The sequence below is a fragment of the Prunus dulcis genome, unplaced genomic scaffold, assembly GCF_902201215.1.
Source record: "Prunus dulcis unplaced genomic scaffold, ALMONDv2, whole genome shotgun sequence".
Lineage (NCBI taxonomy): Eukaryota > Viridiplantae > Streptophyta > Magnoliopsida > Rosales > Rosaceae > Prunus > Prunus dulcis.
In genome coordinates this window covers 58-6,944 of record NW_023010487.1, presented here as the reverse complement: position 1 = coordinate 6,944, position 6,887 = coordinate 58, and the positions used below count along the sequence as shown (strand labels likewise).

The 6,887-nt window shown below is 33.5% G+C and overlaps 1 long non-coding RNA gene across 1 annotated transcript; it reads left to right on the top strand.

The window, feature by feature from the left end:
- The first annotated feature begins 2,596 nt into the window (after positions 1-2,596).
- Positions 2,597-5,103, top strand: LOC117613672. The gene is made up of 2 exons (XR_004583772.1): positions 2,597-4,413; positions 4,723-5,103. It is a non-coding gene; the product is annotated as an uncharacterized LOC117613672 (long non-coding RNA).
- The last annotated feature ends 1,784 nt before the right edge of the window (positions 5,104-6,887 follow it).

The window sequence follows — 6,887 nt, the reverse complement described above, 5'->3', positions numbered from 1 at the left end:
TGAGTGTTCACTTCTCACTTTGACACCTAAATAGTTGAACTTATTATCAATTGTTGCATTAACTTGATCCTACAATGAGGTATAATTTAAGCTTAAATTCATTAACTAAATGACAAACCACAACACTTTGAAATATTAATGTACCGATAGATATGTGGGGAAGTACCAATTTCTTGATCCCTTTTCGTGTAGATAACACACTTTTTCACATCAACTTGATCCTACAATGAGGTATAGTATTTGGTCATTAATCCACTGTTCAATCGTCAAGCACATCAACTCACCCCAGGCCACATCATTTCCTCATTTCATGTCAATTATAATTTCCTTACTACAATCGCAGATGAAATAAATTGTTATAATTAAATTCACATAAACAACTACATAGAGGGAGTTTTTTGGATTTTAGTATTACTATTCACAAGTCATAAATATTTACCTTGAAGTGTTATATAACAAAACAAGTCAAAATCGGAATCTTAAAAGTCACTGGGTTTCAACTTGAATGGCCCAATTTTTATTTTAGACTTCATGTTCTACATCGCCTGTCCTTTTTCAATTGTCAGGTCAACCCATGATTCTTTACATTGATTCCCTGGATGCCTTTTGCTTATACGACGTATTTTGATTCGACCTTGATCACCATGAGGCAACTTAGTGACATTTCTCTTTTCCGCGCCAATTTTCAACTGTGTGGAAAAGGAATTCGAATAATATTACATCTAGGAATAAAACACATTTAGGTAATTTACAACATAAAAACAAATTTATTTCATTTCTATTTTAATTAAAAACTATTCCATATAGTTTGTAATCGAAATAAATACGTACTTAAAACATGTAAACGACAACAAGAAACCAACTTATTGTTGATTTTCAAACTCCTAATCGCTCATCATACCTCATCTTGAATGCAACTTTGTCCGTCTGGTAATGGTGTTGATAGGTCGTTCATGTCAACTACACTTTTCTCATTTACTTAACTACATCCTTCACCTTCATTGGTCACAACATTCTCATCACCTTGTTGGGACTTTTTTAATGCCTCGTCCCCTTCATTTGCATTCACAGCTCCATGTCCCACAATTAGATGATGTCTTGCGTCTTTCATGAAGGAACTCACTACATTTATTACCTTCTCATTAAAGGTAGTCGCTTTATTCATTAACTTCTCATGAAATGAAGTCACTTCACGCATTAACTTCCCACTTATTTCCAAGACTGAAAGCTTCACCTCGGCTTGTATTGTTGGAATCAAAGTGGATGGAACTTCTTCAAAAATTCCTTCATTGTTCACTCCGGACAATTCATCCATCCTAGTGCTTCTTGAAACAACCTCAACAGTAGGACTATCAAACCCACTTTGCTTTCTGACCCCTTTAATTTATTTACACGCCAAATTATTATCCCATGACACAATGGGATGCGAAGATTTATCAACATATACTCCACTGTGGACAACTAACTTGAAGTAGAATAGCTGGAGGAAAAGCATTGACCCATTTACTTATGCACATTTATTTTTTTTTTCGAGCGACCTAACACTTTCAAGTAAGAAGTTAAATGCATGGCCAACCCAATTCTTACCCTTTATCTATCCCAGGATCCTCAAGGAAGTTAAATACTTCCAACTCACTGATCATGAAAATGTGGGGCAAAGCAGAGTACCAAGTGCAAACATTTCAAACCGGACTTTGAAGTCATCATCTGTATTTTCGCGCTTTTCCAACTTCTCAGCTAAATCACTTAATAATGATTTTTTTATCATCTATGCAGTAAATCTTCACTAACTCCCTCACCTCTTCATCTTATACTAATCCGCCAAATTCAACATTCTCACTAGTATTCTTAAGACCCATAACACGTCCAAAGTTAGCTGCACTTATTTCAAGGACATTGTCGTGTAGTTTGAACCTTTCAATCAAAAAATTGAAAAGTGGCCGGTGACCCAATATCAGGGAAAATTCTACGGTGGACCTGGTGCATGGATGCGCCAGGTCCTATTGACCGTCAGATTGAGAAAATAGTACAAGGGCTAATCTCTACCATTGAAAGCTAGTAACTGGAAACTTGTTACTGTAGGTTAAAGTGTTAAAATAAAATAAAATAAAACAAACCGAAATAGGAACGCAAGAAGCAGAAGACGAAGAAGAAGAAGAAGAAAGGCAGGGTGTGAAACAAGAACGTCGTGGTCGCTCTTAAATCTTCTTCTCCGTCTGATTTTCTTTCGACATCGAGTTTGCTGCTACTTAAGTGATGGCTGGGCAGGTTGAAATTTATGACATTGCTTGGCATATCAACTCCAAGCTATCTAAGACAAGGTGAGTCCGAATAAAATTTGGGAAAACTCAACCTCAATCTTCCTCTTCCTCGTTGCCAACGGATCACACAATAAAACTCAGATGTTGTGACGGGTAAGCACTTCTCATCCTCTTGATCTTCATGTCTTTTTTAGCTTCTTCTGTGATGGGTATCTAGGTATAAGTTGGTTAGATTTTGGGGTTTAGTGTTTTTGAATTGGGGTTGAGCTAAAAGGCTTTTGTCTAATTAATTTATTTGTCGTCTATTTAATAGGCTTAGGATATGAACTTTCATATTCCTTTAACCCACCATTGCTATTTTGTGTATCAGAGTATGAGATTTCATTAAACTCATATTTATTGGAAAAATAAATAATCATAAAAACTATTAATCTGATTTCTTTATGATTAATTCCCTGTCATTTATTTTTTTTTTCAAATATTCATACAAATTATATCCCCTACTTGGTTAATTGTGGACATATTTATACAAACTTGTTAATCAAATATGTCATTTTTTAATCCAATTACTAATTGGTTAGTCCAATTTTGCAAATAGTGTACGCATATTGCATGTTATTGACAGCCTTTTAAATTTTGAGAATGTAAATATAATATGTGATTTGTCAATGCAATTGACAAACAGGTAGCGCCATTTGTATTCCATCGTGCAATTGACAAACGAAGCAGTGCCATTTGCATTCCAATCATTTAGTTTGATACTTTTAATCTGTTTTCTGTGATCCTCTCCCATTGTTTACGCGTTTCTATTTTTTGATAATTTGGGTACGCTGATATGAATGTGATGGATTGACAATTAGGTATGCTGATATGCATATGTGATTTTTATCTCCTTTGCTCTTCTCGTGAGCAATTTCTCTGTTCTAGTGTTGTTGTATTTTTTTTTGAATGGTGCAGTTTATTGTTTGCTTGAACTCCCAGTTCTATATATGATCATGATTTTTGAGCTTGGACAATTTACTTTTCTTGTATGTTAGTTATATGATACGTTAATATGCATGTTTCTTTTTTGTGATATTTTCTTTAAGGTTTTGCATAATCAGAATGGTTAGATGCACTAAATTCCATAGTTTGTGATCTTTAGGTGTTTAATTTAGGTGATACATAGAAAAGAAAAATAATCAAATGACAAAGGTTGTTTGGTAATTGACAATAAAGGTCGTTTGGCAATTGACAATCAGTCGGTCGGTTTTTGCAAAGTTGAATGGCAATTACATAGAGTCTGTTTGTCGATTGCATTGTTGTGAGATGTGAATGTGTTGTAGCAAAATAAGGAAATTTGTCTGAGATTGCAAGTCGGCATGATGGATGTTGAGATATTGGAGTGCAAACTGGAGTGAGGGCTTTTCCAAGTGGCTTTAGGAGTTTAATTAGTTTAAGTTATTTATTTTATTTTACTTTCCTTTTTTAATAAGGACTTGTTGTCCAAGTTAGGTTAGGATTTTTAATTAGTTTTTTTTCATATTCCTTCTGGCTGTGGGTAGCATATAACAAGGGCTACTCGTTATTTTGATTAAGGTATGCATCGGAAATCACAAACATGGTCTTCTTTGTGTCGGTTGTGACAATTGGAATACTAGTATACTTCCATTTTATTGTTTAAAAAAAGAAAAAGAAAAAAAAGAAATGGAGATAAGCACGTAAACACATATTTGCAATACCATAGAGTTGCAAGGGTAAAATAAATATAAGTTATAAAATTTGAATTGTAACATACATTTGGACAAGTTTAATTATTTCCCCTAAAAATATTTGAATTAATTAAGGGTAAAATAAATACAAGTTAAAACAGATAGAAAATATTAGGTCATACGGATGGAAAATTCTACGATGGGCATGGCGCATGGATGCGCCCACTGTTATAGACCATTGGATAAATAGTTGGTGATGTGGAGTTATCCACACCGTTGTGTTAGTTACCGGATCAATCGGATGTTGTAGGTAAAAAAAAAAAAAAAAAAAAAAAAGCAAAAACTCTCCTTCAGTCTGACATTCAAGTCGAGTTAGGGTAGGGTTTCTCTTCTCTCTCTCTTTCCTCTCCTCCTCGTATGACGACGAGACAGCGCGACGAACAAGACTCCTCTCCTCTCAGGTATCTCTCTCTTTCTTCTCCATAATTGTCTTTCTGATCTCTATATCTCATGGTCTCTAAATCTCCTTCTCAGGCTTCGTTTCAAAGCCTATAAGATCGATGATCATTATACAATCCAAAAAGTTAAAAAAGGAAAAAGAAAATAAGAAATCTCTACCCCAAACTGGCATATTGCTTTCTATTCAAGTTAATTATGTTGTAGGTTTGTTCTTTTTTTGTTTACAATGATTAATTTGTAATTGTTTTCATATTAGCATATTGCTTTATGTTTCCATTCATTTTATTGATACTTTCGTGATTGTTTTTCAGGTTGGGGTAAAGAATTAGGCCAAGTACATGACTAATATACTATTTTGGAGTCTATTTATTTGGCAACTTGAATTTGTAATATTTTCATTGTATCTTGAGATTGTATTTTTTTTATAAAAAAAAAAATACATAATTACTTAAGATTTTAGATTTATAATTGTTGGTTATGTAGAGTGAATGTATTTTTACAATACTTTCAATTACATGAGTGAAGTTTATGTTGGCTTTGATGAGGATATAATACCATTAAGAATAAGCTTTTAAAGTAAATTTGACTGTTATATCATAGTTTATGTGCCAATTGAAACAATCATCCCATTAGCATTGTGAATGGGCATTGTACCATAAAGTTGTATTTTGAGATTAGTGTATGGGCATTGTAGCATTGTGAATGTGATTTGTCAATGCAATTGGCAAACAGGTAGTGCCATTTGCATTCTAGTCGTGCAATTGATGAAGAAAGTAGATTATTTGCATTTTAGTCAAGCAATTGCCATTATCTGTGCACAATTAATTGAAAATGTAAATATAATATGTGATTTGTCAATGCAATTGACAAACAGGTAGGGTAATTTGCATTCTAGTAGTGCAATTGAGAACTAAAGTAGTCCCATTTGCATCTAAGGCAATATTAACAGCTCAACGACATTGAAAATAAGCTTTTTACAAAGCAAAAAAAGCTCCCAACCATATCCCCCCTCTCTTCTAGGGCCACTAGGGGGGGAAGTGGTCATCGACCCTTCTCCCCTCCCCTTCTTGCCTCCTTGTTCCTCATTTCCTCCCTTCCCCCCCTTTCTTCCTTCTCCTCCCTCTTTTTGGTTCTTTTTTCTTTTCTTTTTTTTTGCTTTTTCTCCCTCTTCTCCCCCTTTCTTTCTTCTCTGGTTCGCTCTCCCCCTCTCCCCTTCGTCCCCCCTCCTCTCCTTTCTTTTATGTTCTCTTTCCCAAATTTCTACCTCACTTTTTTTTTTTTTTGTTGCTTGTGCTTTCTTTTTCTTTTTCTCTCCTCTCCTTATTGAATGAAACTCAATTTAGACCCAAAAAAAAATTTATATAAAAAGGAATATAAAAAAAAAGGTAGTCCCTTTTGCATTTCAGTCTTACAGTTATCATTATCTTTGCTCAATTATGAAACGTAGTATTTCTCACTAATGATAAATCCTTCATAATTAATTGTATGTTCAAAAGATTGTAATCCATGAGCAAAAAACTTAGTAGAATGCATAAAAACATTGCTTAATAGAATGCAATTCGTAATTTATGTCCTTGCAATTGAATTTTATGCACATTATTGCAAATGTGGTTGCAATCATATTATACATTTTATTCCTAGAAATGCATGCTTTATAAGTTTAACATTTTATTCCTACAAATGCATGCTTTATAAGTTTATCTTGAAAATACAAAATAAAATTAAACTATATATTTGGATAAGTTTATTTCCGAAAAGGAACATTTGAATTGATTAAGGGTAATTTGTCTCATGTTTGACAATTGCTTTTGATACCATAAAAAAAAAAAATATATGTATGATTTACGAGGTTTTGCAGCATGATTACAACTTTAAGGTTCTTCTTAATCCCTAATCTTGTAATGTGGATCCATAACATTGTAAAATGGTGATTTACAATATTATGGATTTGGTGAGCCCTAATGTTGTAATCCATGAGCAAAACCTTGTAAATTGTTACCAAAACTTGTAAGTTACGGGTTTAGGGATTCTTTTTACGACGTTATGATGGCCTCAGTCCTTAATCTTGTAAAATATTTTTTTACCAGAATAATGATCCATTTTACATCACTAAGGTGCACCATTACCAATTCCTTGTAATGTGGATCTATAACATTGTAAAATTGTGATTTAACATTTGAAATTGATTATTTGGTGAGCCCTAATGTTGTAATCCAGGAGCAAAACCTTGTAAATTGTTACCAAAACTTGTAAGTTACGAGTTTAGGGATTCTTTTTACGACGTTATGGTGGCCTCAATCTTTAATCTTGTAAAATATTTTTTTTACTAGAATAAGGATCCATTTTACATCACTAAGGTGCACCATAACCAATTCCTTGTAACGTGGATCCATATCCTTGTAAAATTGTGATTTACAACAATATGGATTTGGTGAACCCTAACGTTGTAATCCAGGAGCAAAATCTTGTAAATTGT